Here is a 16,137-nt window from a genome sequence, read left to right as displayed (position 1 = left end):
TTGCTGTGGCTTGTTTTTCATGTCCGTGTGTTGAAGCGACCCCAAATAACATGATATTTAGCCCCTGGAATGTGACTTTAAACTGGAGATCCCCGCCAAAAACGCTGAGTTTACCCCCTGGAACGCAATTTTTACTTTGGGACCATGGGCTAGTTTTGAGTAGCAATTGGGCAGGTTTTGTTGTGAAAACCTGGCAACCCTGCATACAGTACACAAGAGTAAATACAAACAAGAGTTTGTTGTTAGTTGCCAACAGCACAGCAGCTCCAGACAATCATGACTCTCAAACCCAGTGTTACTCACATGTGAAGCGGAATCAAAGCAGCCTCCACGTCTGTTTTCAGGCTTTCCCGCTTAGCTCTCTCCAGTGCTGGAAAGCTTTCCTAATATTAATGTGGGTCCTAAAGCACTTGCCTAGTCATAACCCTTCATTCCAGTGATATTCTTTTGAGCTTTTCTCTTTGGTAATGTGTCTCATCAGTCTTTCTTCAAATCTCCCTTTTGCTTGTTCTCTGTCCTTCATCGTCATACGCCCCTTAATGCTGATTGGTCAGACTAACTTCCAAGCAGCGTTTTTCAAATATCACTTACTGCACCTTTAATCCTATTGCTCCATAAACTTTCTTTTTTTTCTCATGCAATTCTCACGCTTTCAATGAAGATATTTATTGGATCTCTTAAGCTGAGTTCAGACTGCACGATTTTAGCCCCGATTTTGGCTCGCCGACAGGTTTTGAGAAATCGCCGACAAATGCCCGAAATCACAAGCAAATCGGTGCTCGTTCACGCGAGTGACAATCACGCAGTGTGAATGAGCAAAGACGTGATCTGAGAGAATCACCGACGAGTCGCCGACACCCGTGAGATATTTGGCATGCTAAATATCTGGACCTGACGGCGATTCAAATTCCTGCTGTGTGAAAAGTGTTCTGACTGAAAACTACATCGGCGATGACTGACAGCCAATGAGAGAGCAAGATACAGAGCAGCGGGGAGTTCGGGGAGGAGTTATAGACCACAATATCAGCAAGCATGGCTTCGTACACATAAACATTACAATTCTATCAAACAGAAACAAAACACAAACATTTGCTTGACCATCCGCAACAGCAGCACATTAAAAAGTTATTTATTTACCTCCAACTCTCGTTGCAGAACACACAATCCACAGTCTCCCCAACCATTTCCTCCTCCATATTTTTCTTTTCTTGTTTTCGCTGCAAATCAGCACACAGGCAATTCGTATTTCAAGCTTCTTGTGGACTACTATTTTTAATAATAATCCCACCGTGTGTCTCAATCAGCTCCCTAGTTCAGTAGTCAGGGCACTGATCAGGGTATCAGCCACATTCACTTTCATTATGTACTGATTCACTACCTAGGGAGCTGATTGAGATGCAGGGCCAGTCTCACGTGAGAACTCCGGTCTTGCACACATGATATCGTGTTGTTTCCTTGTCAGGTCTCGCGTGTGTTTGGTTGTGAAACGTAGTTTGCGTGCCAGACAGAATTGTCGGTGATTCTTCCTATTGTAAAGTCATGCAGTGTGAAACCTTCTGTCGCCGATCCATTGTGCAGTTTGAACACAGCAGCGACTGAATGCTGGCCAAGATAGTCATGCAGTGTGAAAAGAACAGTGACCCGACTACTTTGAAAATCGTGCAGTCTGAACTCGGCATTACACAGACAAGCCATGCGCACACAGACTCTCCTGCTCGCTATATCCCGCCTCTCCCGCTACTAATGCACTATACATATAAATCATCTAAAACACACTGAATAATCATACTACTAAAACTAAATGTGATATTGGGATTTAAATTATGTACACAGTAAACCCTAATAAGTTGAGGCTACTCAAATTATTATTATTTTTTTTTTTGATGAAAGTGATTCCATCGGTTCAATTGAGTAATGGGGAAATTTACAACTCAATTTAATTAAGTTGACCTAATGTGGTCTTTTCATTGAGATAATTTACTCACCCCCATGTCATCCAAGATGTTGATGTCTTTCTTTCTTCAGTTAAAAAGGAATTAAGGTTTTTGATGAAAACATTCCAGGATTATTCTCCTTATAGTGGACTTCAATGGGCACCAAACGGTTGAAGGTCAAAATTACAGTTTCAGTGCAGCTTCAAAGGGCTTTAAATGATACCAGACGAGGAATAAGGATCTTATCTAGAGAAATGATTGGTCATTTTCTAAACAAATACGATTTTATATGCTTTATAAACACAAATGATTGCCTTGCGAGTGCTTCAGTCTTCCATTTTTTCTTAAAGCTTACGCTGTATGTCCAACGCCTTCCCAATTATACATATGGAAAAAACGGAACTGGCGCCGCGTTTGTTCTGTAACTACATTTTGCTTAGTTGCTTTTAAAAGCTTGTAATTTTAGAGTGATTTGCAAGGTAAACCATATTAAAGTATGTGTTCTGAGTTTGTCACACCGCAGAAAAATGTTAACCACCCAGCCAAATTTGAATGATTAAAAAAAAAAATCACCAAGTAAATGAGAAGTTATCAAAATCGTGAAAAAAATAAGCAATATTCTCTGCTTTAAAACGCTGGGGGCGTGTCCGCTGTTGGCACTGAAACCACACCCACTAGCGAGAGCTGCCATCTCAACTAAACAGGCATGCATACACTGCGATTTTTGTGCAATTTTGAGCCGAATTCTGACTCGTGTGACTCTTTTGAGATGATTTTCAGCTTTGTCATGTGTCGTTTGTTGTGCAGTGTTCATGCAGTGTATATGAGGAAACGAGAGGTGATAAACCTCTCCCGACAGGCAAGTGGATGGTCGGATGAATTTCTGGCAGCATTTCAGAAATTTTGGTTGCCCCTTCTGAGGATATCAGACAGTTGAAGCAGTTGTTTTTTCCCTCACTGCGCCTGCGCAAAAATAGAAATTAAACCATTTCAGAGGGAGCTACAGATCTAAGTTCTGTAGCTATCAAACTAGCTGCAATTTAGCAAACTATTGCTTACCTCCAGCTCGTGTTGCGTAATGGATAAACCATAGGCTATTATACCCATGTATTCCAAGCCACCTACGTGTAGGCATAACCGGAACCTCTTGTATTAATTTACTTGATCATTAATTTACTTGTTTCGCTTTTTACTTTTTATTTACTCATGTAGTCTATTTACTATTTACTTAATTTTATTATTAATGTAAATGCGGAAATGTGAACTGTTGTCCATCATTTGGCAATTGGTGATTGTGGCGACCAGGGCGGGCGAGAGCCGTGAGGGAACGGCGCGAGGCCGGTGGCGCGAGTGTCAATGAGCTTCACCTGGGAGGCGCACCGGCCTTGAGTCCCTCACGGAGGAGCTCTGGGAGCATAAAACCATGAACCATGAAGGCGAGTCAGTGTACTATAGGGGAATGCGGGGCACAAACTAACGCTGGGTTAGTTGTAACACACATGGTTTAAATACTTCCACACATGCCAGCATGAAGAAACTTAGCATATTTACTAGTTGCCATATTGACAATATATAGAGAAACAAATGTGCCAAAATTCAGAAATCTTTGGAAGATATCACTGAACATTTACTTAACAATAGCAAAAGTAAATTTATTACTTAAGCTCATTTTTCATCTATATTTTTTGTGTTTATTTAAAATTTGACAAACCTGATATTATTTTAATCTCCAATCTGTTGTTTAGCAGTTTGGGTAGTTCTTTAATGCTTCACTAACTGTTAGAAGACACTAACCAGATTTAAAGTCCAGTTGCACAGATAGGGTTCATTGTAACACTGCGTTAACTATACTATTCTATACAGTTATGATATAACTGGCATAATTAAATTTTATGAATTTATGTTGATAAACTATGGGAAAAAAGGTGAATAAAGAGGAAGAACCTGAACATCCAGAAAATATTATTTCAAGAAATGTTCAGCATTTGTACTGTCTCGACAATTTGTCTCCTCTTCTGTGAGAGCTGTGAGTGGAGGGAGTGTTTTTGTTCAGCTCTGTGTTTTTCTGAATGTTTGAATTTGTCTCTTCATCTGTTTGCCTGTATTTTTTTGACCAGTGCTGTGTAGTTTTTTTTCAGCATGCTGTTCATTGTCAAACTACACAGTTATTTAAATTTGAACTTGAAACGGCGTGTCTTTAGTAAATCCTGACGGTAGTTTTTTAAAGCCAAAAGAGGGTTTGCGCTGGCACAAGCTGTTGGTAAATCTGGCCCTTAATCTTTTAGAAGTGGCCTGCTGCGTCAGCAATTTTGCAACGTCAAAAAATTTAAATTACTGCCTTGTGCTATATTGACCAATCAGTGCAGTTGTCAAGGCAGAATTTCAAACATGACCAATCATATTAAATAGAGACAAAGCAGACAATTTTATGTTTATAAGACTTAAATTCTTAATTTGAATGATTTTTTGCTGCCAAATGAGTACATTAAACACACCTGTTTAAGATTTGATGCTTAAGTTAAGATTGATTGACTTGAACTTGATTTCTTTATTAATAACATTGGGGTTTACAGTGTATAACTTTACCCTTTCAAAAGGAGAAAAAGCTTGATACATAACACCATGAGACAATAAAGAATAAATTACATATAGCATAGACAGAACAAGAGTAACCCAAATTAAAGATAAACAGGGTGTAAATCTTTTACATTTACCCAAAATTTACTTTAAACAACAACAGCAAACTTTCAGCATGCTCTTCTCCATCTTCTGCCACCAAAACAGGTTTGAACTCAAAACATTCATCAATCAACACATCTGTACAAAATAACCACAGCAATTTTATACAATTGAATCTATTAATATTACACTGTTATAGTAAAGTTTACTAGTTGAAAATCAGACTTATTACTTTTATTATTGCTGTTGGTTTGGTACCAGTCTGTGAGAAGAGATGGGGAAAAAATAAAAATAAATTTGAGGCAGTGATGTAAAGCAAAAGGAACTGCACAAAAAACATACATGCAAGCCCACAATTTATTTTTGAATGAACTCAATTCATGACAATTGAGAAGTCAAACCAGTAAAATTTAATACACCCAGTTTTGTGTGCTATACTTTAGACAAAGTGACAAATTGTGTGCAGTTTTGTTTGCATCTGTTTGAAGCTTAATCTATGATCACTGTGCACGCAGGATGTGTTCAGTGTAAACAGGATATCTGTTCATTTCTGTGGTTGGGTAATTTTCTGTTGCATTTAGTTTCTCTTTTACACTCTCTCACGTTTTTGCACTTAAGCTTCTTGATAACGTGTATCAGGTTTATTTATAAGTTAGACAGTATTGACTTTCATCTATTCTGTCAATCATCTGTGAAATAAAATTAAAAAATCCTTTTATATTCAATATTTTTTTAAACTTTGCACAATACATATTTGCACAATAAAGAACACCTCACTTTAATACTTGAATAAATGAAAATGCATTTAAGTTAATACTTCATACATCTTAATCACCTTTAGCCCCTGATTGTCTGTATTTGTCAATGTTTACTATGTACTGTACTAAGTTAAAATCATATTTATTACATTTATCATTTATCATGTCATCACATTGGAATTATAAGATTCAATTTGACATAATATATGAGTTATTCACATATTCTGTGACAACGTATTTACATTATGTGATGTTTCCTTTTTTATTTTGTGTATATTTTGGGACTTTTTTTTCTATCTACAAAGTCAAACTCTAACTTGGTTCTATAAGGTTCTATTTGTGAACCAATCAGCACTTTGAATGCACACACACGGACCAATCAGGTTCAGCTTTTCTCCATGACAGCTCAATCCTGTGGACTTGTGCTGAGCTGTATGTACTATGTAGCTATAAAGCTCTATTCTATGGCACACTGGATTAAAGTGTATAAACTATGACATTAAGTCTAATTTGTCAAAGTGTGAACTAAGTGTTATATTCTTGCACTAGAATATTGTATATGACAATTTAGTTCAAACTTTGACCTGAGGATGGCAGTAATACACTTAGCAGTGTCTACACTGCTGGAATTTCTAATAGAGAAGAAGCGAGCTAGTTTAAGATGAGCATTTATGGTTAAAATGTATAAATTTATGTATAATTTTTGTTGTTGTTGTTTTTTTTTAAATGAGTGAGGGTTTCTCTAGATAAGACTCTTATTCCTAGTCTGGAATCATGTGGAACGCTTTGAAGCAGCACTGAAACTGTAATTTTGATCTTCAACCGTTTGGAGGCCACTGAAGTCCACTATATGGAGAAAAATCCTGGAATATTTTCATCAAAAACCTTTATTTCTTTTAGACTTACGAAAGAAAGACATGAACATCTTGGATGACATGGTTGTGAGTAAATTATCAGGAAATTTTAATTTGAAAATGAACTAATCCTTTAATAAGGTGATTTACTGGAGCAGCTCCACTAAAGATTGAGGCTTAAATTAAACCAACCTGGAGGCAGGTTTAATTTCAGATTAACATTGTGTTTTAAAGAAGACTGGATGTATACAGTCAACTCGTGTTCACTGCTGGTCAGAATTATGGTCAGAATGTTTTCATCTGTTTTTATGGACCCTTGAACTTTGCAAATGCTCACAGCCATATTTAGCCATCAGCTCATGTTATGTAAAAATACCTCCGATACCAAAGACCGATACCATCACATCACGTAAAACATCACCAAAACGCTTGTCATCTTATCTCCTGTGCATTTCAATTAAAGATTTTTAGAGTGCAGACCTCTTTGGTGTTCTTAATTTGAAATATAGGTCCTGGCACCTAATTAGCCTGGAGAGCGCGGTGAACACTTTAATGTGGAATAACACAAAATAGATATAATTTTATAGCTTAGAAACTCAGCTTTTTCATGCATCTAACCATTTTAATCCATTCTTAAGGAGTGCTGAGTAGTCCCTATAAACCGGAGTGTACCGCCCACTAGCGCCACCTAGCAACGGAAAAATTAATAATCATATTTTTCAGAACAACTGCCTTGATCAACAGAAAATAGGTGTCATTTGAAAGCTTTAAAGTTTGAACTTTACAATGCATGTAGTCAATTGACCCTTCGCAGGGAGTTTGATTAACAAGTGATCTAACCAATCAGAATGCCGAATCCACCATTTTGTCTGACAAAGCACTCAGGAGTTAGAATTAGTTAGAATTGAGTTAGATTAACCTTGGTGGACTTAAACTTGAAAAATGGTGTGAATTGACATCTTTCCACGTTTGAAACAACATTCCTTCTCATGTTTATTCATGTTTATTTGATGCTATAAATCAGGGGTCTTCAACTAAAATTGCTAAATGAACTCTCCTCACCAGCCGAGGTCCAGACAATTATGAACTGCACGTAAAAACAAAAATTGACGGCTTTCGCCAGACTGAAGAAATTAGTGTAAATATTTGTTTTTATTGAACAAAATATAATGTTATCATATTGAATAATGTCTCTTCATATGTATAAGCATAAATAATCCTTCACAAATCGATCTCATTTTAATGCTGTTCTGTTACTGTCCTTACAGTTGCTTTGGTACAAAATATCTAAATTTATCCAGTAACAATGTCTGACAAAAATATGAAGGGAACAGTGCATCTCTAAATCTGCACAACATGCATTCATTTCAACTTTAACAACTTAAAAGGAAAACCCAAGTCTCTTTACTTCTAAACTGAGATTAACAATCACAATCAATGAACACAACCCTCTTTGGTTTAATTAAATCAGATCTCATATCACATTTTATCTTCATTCTCATGTATTGTCTGTACTTTACTAAATGTAATGTTGAACACTCAAGTCAAGTTGTGACTGCACATCCTGTGCTAACATTTCAACTCTTCTTGTGGCTGTTGCAACAGAAAGGGGTTTGTTTAATTTTCTCTCTCAGTTCATGTCATTCTTTTCCATCAAAATGTTTCGCATGCAGCATCCATGCACTCCTTTACTATTTCCCCATCTGTAAAGGGCTTGTTATGCTTTCCTAAAATCCACTGTATTTTCAATTAACACTAATATGCTTGTTGGGTGGTGAGTGAGTGAGAGAGGACCCGTGTGGATCGCTCATACTGGGCTTTTAGTTAATTTATTTTTCGCACCCTTACTGAGGGTAAGTTTCTTCCAAGTGTCTGTTTAGTTTCGTAATGGCGTTTAATGTTCCCACTTTGGACAGCCGCCACAGACACCGAGCAAATGAGGCACACAGGCCTCGTACATTTTGATGAAGGAAGAATAAATACGTATTTTTCCACACATTCGTCTCGAAAAACTCGTTTTTCAGCGTCAACTTTCGTAATTTTTGATAATGCCAATTTTTTTTAGTCATCGAAAGTTGTATCGATGTGCACCGCTCTCTGCTCTCTTCACTGTCTGACTGTTCGCGCCGGCGCCGTACTCGAAAACTGTGTCGATGTAGGATCCAAATAGCGCTACTGAGCTGACCTTTTATGTGCCTGATATAAATTGGATTTTATAATAATGTTAAATTGCGTTTGCTATTTATTTATTTAATTGTGTCAAAAGGAATAAAATGAATAAAATGTAAAACAGCTATATTCAGCTTGAAGTATCCATTCGTTTGTAAACTTTTAATATTCTGTGTCTTAAGTACAATAAAACATGAGCCAATAGATCCTTACTAAAATTCTTAACAGAAAAGATACGATTAGAGTTAGTACTTAATATTTCTGTATACGGCAAAATCATTCACAAAATCATACACAAAGGGATGTGCATGCTTAAGTTTGCTCAGTGTGTTTCTATTTGAAACATTTTCATATTATTTAACTTTTATTTCTATCTTTTAAATTTGTCTGGTTTTATTTTATTTATGTATTTGTCTCATTATTGTTTAGTCAATGTACCCCCCTGACTGTAATTGTAATTGTAATTGTAAAAAACAAAAAAAACAAAAAAAAAACCAATAAGATGTATTACAAATCAATGAAATTGGGGTGGGCGGGGCAATCGTCCAGGCTGCACCCTAGGGTACTAGAAACAACACAGCACCTCAGATAGTGCCAAAGCCCCACTCTACTCACGTAGGTAACTTAATGTCAAAAGAAATGTGTTAACAAATTACACCACTAGTAACTAGAAATTATGCACCTGTCACAGTTATGCTTTGTTTATCATTGTTTTATGGACTTTTAGTTTGTATTCATACGTCACATGTCTTCCTTTGTTCTGTTTTCCTGCCACCTTTTAGTTGTCATAGTAATTAATTTAATCATCACAGGTGTTCATCATTAGTTCCCTCATTAACCTTGTATTTAAGTTCCTGCCTTTTCACCCTTTAGTTGTCTGGTATTGTTTGTGTTAATGCTTGTTTGAACCTGCTTTGTAGCACACTGTTACGTTGTTGGATTACTTTTAAGCCTTGTTAAAAAAACCTTGTTGGATTTCTACATTAATCTTTGTCTTCCTGGGAGTGTATGTAACCGCACCCAAACTACTCACTTATGAAATAAATACAAATTGAAAATAAAACAGTAAATATTAAGCAAAATTGTCTGTCATTATGAAATGTATGAAATCCTGTAGTGTAAACTTGGAATAACAAATCATAGAGAGGCCACCTGACATTAGCTGATTTCCCACTACACCACAGTTTATCTCGTATGGCCATGTATTTCTGGCGTAACTTTTTAACTCAGTACTGCAAGGCGCTGGCAGTTCAGTTATATCTTCTCTCTCATTTTGCGGAAAACTGAAGGAAGACTTTTGTATTTTTTGTAGGTGGTTGATGGTTGTTGCTTTATATAGTCTTTCTTCCAAATTTGTTGAAGTGCTCTAATTTCCTCATCTGTCCATATCAACCCTCTTCCAGCCGAAGCCATGTGATTAGTACAAAGGTATGTTACGACCAACTAATGAAAATATGCAAACGGAAAAATCAAGTGAATGAGCCCAGCGCGGTTTGTGTTCAGATCGCATGTTTTTAGCAAACCGTACCATAAGAATAAGCGAAAATGGTTTAAATGTAAGTAAGAAATGGGAACACGGGGGCACTGCAATGCAACTACAAAGGCCACTTTCACAATCAAAGGGGCAGGGACTGTGCCCTGTGCCAGCCACTACACTGCACCACTATCTGGGATAGCATTCAGTTGCTGCTGTGTGCACATTGCTTGATGGATCTGGACAGGGACAGAGAGTTACACATTGCATGACTTTACAACAGGAAGAATCGCCGACAACTCTGTCTGGTCCACAAGCTATGTTTCACAACCAAACACCCGCGAGAAGTGATAAGGAAATAACACAGGATTGTTATCAGCTCTGATGAAACATCAAATGGGTGCTCCTGCCAAAGTTTGACTAAACTTTCCTCCATTTCATGGGTCCAAATAGACAGAGAAGAATCCTTTTTCAGAACCAAAGCCATGCTTGCTGATATTTTGGTCTTTAACTCCTCCCTGAACTACCCGCTGCCCCGTATCTTGCGCTCTCATTGGCTGTAGGTCATCGCAAATGTTATTTTCAGTCAGAACACATTTCACACAGCAGGATTTTGAATCGCAGACATGTCCAGATATTTAGTGCACCAAACATCTCATGGGTGTCGCATTGTTGATTCTCTCAGATTGCGTCTTTGATGATGCAAACTGTGTGATTGTCACTCGCGTGAACGAGCACCATTTGTCTCCGATTTCGGCATCATTAAATCTGTCAGCAAGTGAAAATTAGGGCTAAAATAATGCAGTGTGAACTCTGAATAAGATGTATGGATAAACAAGAGGTGTTATTAATGATTTTATCAACATTAAATTTGATTTATTTCCCATTACCTTTTTTTCTTGGTGCAGGTGTAACGTTTTCTCCTAGTGCATTTTTTTTTTTTTTTTTTTTTTGGCAGTGGCAGAATGAAAAAAACAAAAAAAAACAACTGTTCTCAAATTTCAATGCCTCTTGTGTGATGTAGCAAATGGACTCAATACAACTTATGGTAGTTTAGTTGAACCCATGTGACTATTACAAGTTAAGTTATTGGATAGCAGTGTCATTTTAAATAGTCAATTCAAAAATGTAATGTATGTTTGAAATCAGAAAGCAAGTAAATGATGGCAGTTTTAATTTTTTTAACCATTCCTTTTGTGAAGACTTACTTGTGAATCCTTTTTCCAGGAATTTCAGCTTCTGAATTGATGTCAGCCGTCTGTGTACCAGGACTTTGCTACTGTCCCTTCTCCCTCAAATCCAATATTAAATACATTTATTTATTTATTAAATTTGCAAGTCGGAAACCCATGTTGTTTATTAATTTAGCTGTAAACTTGTTTATGAATTTTCAACTGTGTAATTCAAATATTTCACCAATCCATAAACTATTTAACAAAATGCACAGGAATAGAGCTACTATGTAAAAGAGGAAATTAAACAAAATAACTGAAAATTTTATCTATTTTCTCAAACTTGCAGAAATCAACTGAGATTGGGATTTTGAGATTATGTTAGGTGATTGTCAAAAAAATGTTCCTTGTGGTTGAAGGTACTGTAAGCTACATAAATTTCCTCACTGAATGAAATGATGTTCTGCAGCTTAGCAATTTAACTGCCAAAGTACACATGATTGTTTTTGCCTATTTCAGTTTGAGAGTGTATTATTTTTTATTTATTTATATATCTGCAGCTTCTTTGCATTTGAGAGAATCTTGTTACTATTTGACTCAGTGGGCATGTTGGTTTCCTCAGAAGTCTTTTCAGTTTGTTCAGGTGATTTTTGTACCTGAAAGTGCTAAAGCTGTGAAGTATACCATGCACCATTTTTTGCATCATCTGCAAGATATTACAAGGCAGTGTGCATTATAGGACAAGAATTGTTGCCCATACAGTTGATAAAGTGAGTGACAAATAGAGGCAGTATGTCAATGGAGTAATCACTGTAATCTATCAAATTGTTGATGCACAGGATGAAAATTCCAACAAAAATAAGTTTTTTACACCTCTGTGTTGAGATCTTTCATCATAACAGGTCTGGTATACAATAAAAATGGTCTGAACTCTGTTGCCTTTCAATTTCCCTCAATGCCCTTGGTTTCCATGCAAATTCCATGGGCACACTTCTCTGAGGATTCACCAAAAAAAACAAAAAAAAAAACATCACACATAACAGAGTAACAAAGACAATGATAAAAAAATAAAAATAAAAAAAACCTCAGCAGTCAGCTTATTTTCTTAATTTCCTTCATAATGTCTCAGGAACTAATGGTGACCATATTTCTTCAAAATGTTCTCCCTTTCCTCTAACAATATAAGTGAGTCTTTCCAATACAATACATGATGCCATCTCCTTCACCCACATATGATTTGAGGGTACATCCATTTTCTTCCAGTACAAAGATATTAACCGTCTGGCCTGCAGGAGTCCAAAGTCAATCAGTTTTATTTGTCTGGAGCTAAAAACACAGTTCTCTGGATATATACACAACACGCATATTTTTGCCTCAACAGGTATTTTTACTCCAGCAATCTTTGACAGAGTCTGCATGACTGACTTCCAATACTGATGTAATTTTGGACAATCCCATACACAGTGAAAAAGAGTACCCTTTCCATCTAAACATTTACTACAGCTATCTGGGATATTAGGTGACCGACAGTTCAGTTTGACCAGAGTTATGTAGGTTCTCATCAACCATTTATATTGGAGGAGTTTCATCCTGGTACTAATTGACTGTTTTTGGGCTTTTAAACATGCAGCTTCCCAGTCTGCCACCTTTATCTCCTCTTGAATGTCAGATCTCCATGCATCCAGCTTATCAGTGGTGGATTCCTCATCATGTGTTAGTAAAGCTGCATAAAATAAAGAAATATGACCTCTCGTTTCAAGATTTTGCAATATAATATTCTCTAGGTTTGACAGTGTTGGTTCAGATTCAATCTGTTTATATTTCGACATAATAAAATGCTTAATTTGTAAGTGTTTATAGAAATGTTTCTTTGGAATGTTATATGTTTGGCATAACTGCTCAAATGTAAGGAGGTTGCCATCCTTATAAAGGTCTGCCAGCTTCTGTACACCTTTATCTGCCCAGATTTTGAAACCCCCATCAGCTCTTCCTGCCTTAAAACCTGTGTTGCCCCAAATAGGCGAAAAAGGAGAGATGGGAGGAATACCTCCCATATACTGATGAGCCCTATACCAAATATCAATTGTGTTTTTTAAAAAGGGTTTTTTTTTTGTCATTTTCCCCAATTTTTTGGGGCATGCAGAATATAAATACAGATTCAAGTTAAGTTTTGTTTCTAATTGTTCAATTTTTATCCATGCTGGGGGTGTCTCAGTTGCAAAGTAGAATATGGCTGAACGCAGCTGTGCAGACCAGTAATATAATTTAAAATAAGGGAGTTGTAACCCCCCTCTCTCATATGGCAGGTACAGCAGGCGGAGCCTTAGTCTAGATTTTTTATTATTCCAAATGAATCTATTAAGGACAGTGTTTAATTCATCAAAAAATTGTTTTGAGAGAGGCAAAGGGAGTGCCTGAAACATATAAAAATTTTGGTAATATGCTCATTTTGATCATGTTTATTCTGCCAATCATTGACACGGGCATTACTGCCCATTTATCTAAAGACTCCTTTACTTCACTAATCAAAGGATCATAATTCATTGGTACAATGGTTTTAATGTCTGGGGTAATTTTAACACCAAGATACACAAATCCCTCTTTTGCATTGATAAACGGGGTCTGTATGACTGGATTTAGCCTCTCGTCCCTATTCAAAAATAGAATAGAGGATTTAGAATCATTTATTTCATAACCAGAAAATCGACCAAATAGCTCTATTTGTTGCATCAAGTTTGGGACACTGATGGACAGCCTTGTCAGATCAGATCATCAGCATATAGGGCGAATCTATGCTCTTGATCTCCTAACTGGATGCCAAATATATCAGTTCGTTTTTTTTTCTTATCGTCATTGCCAAGGGTTCCATACCCAAAATAAATAACATTGGAGATAACGGGCATCCCTGGCGAGTGGAAAGTTCCAATGTGAAAGGTTTAGACACTATGTTGTTTGTCAAGACACTGGCTTTAGGATCTGTATACAAAAGTTTAACCCATTTGAGAAAGTTAAATCCAAATCCATACATCAGAAAAACGTTAAACAAATATGACCACTCTATTCTGTCAAAGGCCTGACGGGCATCAAGTGATAATAAAGCCGTATCTTTAGCATCAAATTTCTCATGAATTACATTCAAAACTCTTCTTATATTATGAAACCCTTGACGTTTTGGTACAAAGCCATTTTGATCGTTATGAACTAGATGTGAGATAAAGGGGTCTAATCTTTTTTCTAAAACTTTATAAAGTATTTTAGTGTCAACCCCCATCAGACTTATTCGTCTGAATGATGAGCATTCTGCAGGAGGTTTACCTGGTTTTAATATCAAAGTGATCATAGCCTGTCTTAGAGTGGGTGGGAGAACCTTTTTTCTTTGAAAGTTTTGTAGAATTCAATCGTAAATCCGTCTAACCTAGGAGCTTTACCACTGTTGATGCTTTGTATGGCCTGTGATATCTCTTCAATACTTAAATTTCTGTCCAGCTCTTGTTGTGTGTCTTCTGTGAGTGTCTGAAACTGAAGTTGGTCCAAGAATAGGTCTTGTTCTTCTGAGGTATGGCAACAATCAGATTTATACAAATTTTCATAAAATTGTCTAAAACTATTGTTAATTTCAGATGGGTCTACTGTTACCTTACCCGAGGGGGTCTTTATGTTATTAATTGCTCTTTCACTCTGTGTTTTCTTTATTGTCCATGCCAAGAGCTTTCCAGTTTTCTCACCTTGGTCCTAGTAAGATTGCTTTAACCACATTAAACTTTTTGCTGCTGCATCAGAAGACAATTTATTATATTCAGTTCTCAAACGCAACAAGTCACTTTGTTTTATTGGGTCATCACTAGCAAGCAATAGCAAGTCTAATTCCAAAGATTTAATTTGCTTATCCAAGACTTCCATTTGTTTTTGTTGTTGTTTATTCTTCGTACTCGTATAGCTAAGAATTTCACCTCGAATATATGCTTTAAATCCTTCCCATCTCATTGCGGCACAAGTTTGATCTGTATTCAACTCAAAGTAATTATCTATTTTCTCCCCTATAAATTTAACAAAGTTTGAATTCTGTAGCCATCTTGCTTGAAACCGCCAACGGAACTGTTTGTGGGTAAAGTTGTCCATGTAAACATTCAGTGAGATAGCTGCATGATCACTGATCACTATGCTATCATACTGACATTGTTTGATCCTTGATAAAAGTTCCCTTGAGACAAGAAAGTAATCTATACGTGAGCGGGATTTTTGTATACCTGAGTGACAGGAAAATTCTATTTTATCAGGATTTAGTTCCCTCCACATTTCCACCAAGTTCATATCCAATATATATTGATTTATTAAATGTCTAGTTTGGGCTTTATAGATATCTGAGCCTGTTGAACGATCTATACTTGGATTCAAGGTACAGTTAAAGTCTCCTCCAATTATATAGAGTCCTTGCAGAGTGGATACGGTAAGAAATAGATTTCATTTGGGCCATACACACTCACTAAGTTCAAAGTGATTGAGAGAATGTTACCCTGGACGATTACGTATCTACCAGCCGGGTCTTTTTTTATTTGTAGCATTTGGAATGGTATGCTCCTATGAATCAAAATAACTACGCCTCTTGCATAGTTATTGTATGATGAGTGTATCACCTGACCAGGCCATTTGTTTTTTTACAAATTTTAATTCACAATCTGTAAGATGCGTTTCTTGAAGAAAAATTATTTTTGATTTGAGTTGCTTAATCCTGTTGATAACCTGTTTTAGTTTAATTCTTTTCCTGAGTCCTCTGACATTTCAACTTGTGATTTTTATAACAGACATTATGAATATTCACTTGTTCCATACTTTGTTGGTTTTTTCAGACATATTAAAATAGCAATACGTTGTGCCGAGTTAGTATGAAATACAGAGAAATTTTGAATTAAAAAAAGCAAATAACTAAATAAAAAAAGAAATTCCTGAAAATTACACATAACACTTAAAATCCCCCCGCCCCTTCCCTTACTCAGATTAGTAAATGGGGGTTTGTGCTAATCCACTAATAAGGGGAGTAGCTAAGCTATAAAACCCAACTTCAAAAAGCAGCAGTGGTGTCGGTAAACCATGCATACA

The sequence above is a fragment of the Chanodichthys erythropterus genome, chromosome 8 (genome assembly GCF_024489055.1).
Source record: "Chanodichthys erythropterus isolate Z2021 chromosome 8, ASM2448905v1, whole genome shotgun sequence".
Taxonomy (NCBI): domain Eukaryota; kingdom Metazoa; phylum Chordata; class Actinopteri; order Cypriniformes; family Xenocyprididae; genus Chanodichthys; species Chanodichthys erythropterus.
The sequence above is the reverse complement of the archived record's forward strand: the minus strand, read 5'-3'. Positions refer to the sequence as shown.